This window comes from Lissotriton vulgaris, chromosome 4_1 (genome assembly GCF_964263255.1).
Source record: "Lissotriton vulgaris chromosome 4_1, aLisVul1.2, whole genome shotgun sequence".
In the NCBI taxonomy this organism is placed as follows: domain Eukaryota; kingdom Metazoa; phylum Chordata; class Amphibia; order Caudata; family Salamandridae; genus Lissotriton; species Lissotriton vulgaris.
This window is the reverse complement of record NC_141691.1, coordinates 2,113,827,232-2,113,828,890: the sequence shown is the minus strand read 5'-3', so window position 1 is coordinate 2,113,828,890 and position 1,659 is coordinate 2,113,827,232.

The window sequence follows — 1,659 nt, the reverse complement described above, 5'->3', positions numbered from 1 at the left end:
GGTCTTTGCATGTATCATGATGTCGTCGCTAACGTTAATCACGCCAGGGATGTCTGTGATGAGTTCCTGTATGATATTCTGAAAGACTTCAGCCGCTCTGGTTACCCTGAAGCTCAGCTTGGTATATCTCTAGAGCCCCACATAAGTTGAGAAGGTTGTGATATAGCGGGAAGCCTCATCTAACACCAGCTGGTGGCAGCCGGACCGTAGATCTAACTTGGAGAACCAGCAAGCTCCGGCCATCTCCCCGATGAGGTCATCTATGGTGGGAGTGATGAGGCTCTCCCTCTTGATAGCGGGTTTGGGCAACCGCATGTCTACACAGATCCTCACCGCGCCAGGCTGTTTAGGCTTCCGGGTGACCACGTTTGGAGAGACCCAGGGAGTGAAACCAGTCACTTTTTCGATTATGCCAGTGGCCTCCAGCTTCTCGAGTTCTTCCTCAACCAGGGGGTGTAAGTGGAAAGCTATTAGACGATGCCGCAATGCCACCGACTGAACTGTAGGGTCAATATGGAGATGGACCTCTTTGCCCCTAAACTTTCTGATTCCTTTGAAGTCTTCCGAGAATTCTGTTAGAAGGTGCTAGATAGACTCCTGGTGTACCCCGAAGGCAAACATCACCACACCTAGATCTTCAGCGGCTCGGCACCCTAGCAGCATGCTTTGTCCGTCTTCGGTGACAAAGATGTTGGTGGTTATGGACTGGGCACCATGTGATATGGACGTTCTGAACTTGCCTCGTATCTTCAGGGGTGTGTCTTGACCGTAGACGAACACGGTGATGGCTGATGGGTAAAGCATGGGCATTGGGTTCATGGTTTGGTGGAGGGCTGAGGCCATGATGCTGATGGTGGTGCCCGTGTCAACTACCGCCATGACGTCTTGGGAGCCCACGCGAACGCTGCACTGGGGTAGGCGTCGCGCCTTCCGGGTTATGGTGCCGATCATGTGAACTTTGTGCACTACCCGCTCTTCCTCCTCATCATCGTCCATGTTGCTTTGCCCTCTGTCTCCTTCTGGTAAGAACTTGACCACTTGCCTGGGCTTGCAGTACTTCTTGGACCTGCAGACTTTCTCAAAGTGGTTAAATCGTCCGCACCCCAAGCATCTCTTGCCCATTGCGGGACACTCAGCCGCCTGATGGGGTGGCCCTCCGCAGTATCCACAGGTTTTAGGTTGTCCTGAGGTTGATGTTCCGGGTCCCTTCTTGACCCACCTCGTCAGGGGTTTTGTCTTCATGGCATTTACAGGTTCGGCTTTTACAGTCGCCTGGAGGGCCGCTTCCATGTGCTCAGCTCATGCTTTTGAAAATTCCTTGGTGTGCCCCAGCGTCAGTATGTTGGTGAGGGACTTTCCAGACTCTTACATTATCCGCTCACGGAGCTTGGCAGACATGCAGCCCTGAATCAATTGTCCGCTGATCTCCTCCGTTACGTCTGCGAACCCACATGTGGACGCCAGGTTCTTGAGACGAGCGTAATAGGTATCCAGAGATTGTTTGGGTAGTTAGCGCGCCTGCCTGAATATGAACGTTTTATTGTCTTGGTTGGCTATCGGTTCAAAATGTCCATTGAGGGCACTTATCAGTGTGTGGTGATTCTTAGGCGTAACCTCTACCAGAGTCTTGGCGATATTATGGATGTGCTTGCCTCCCAG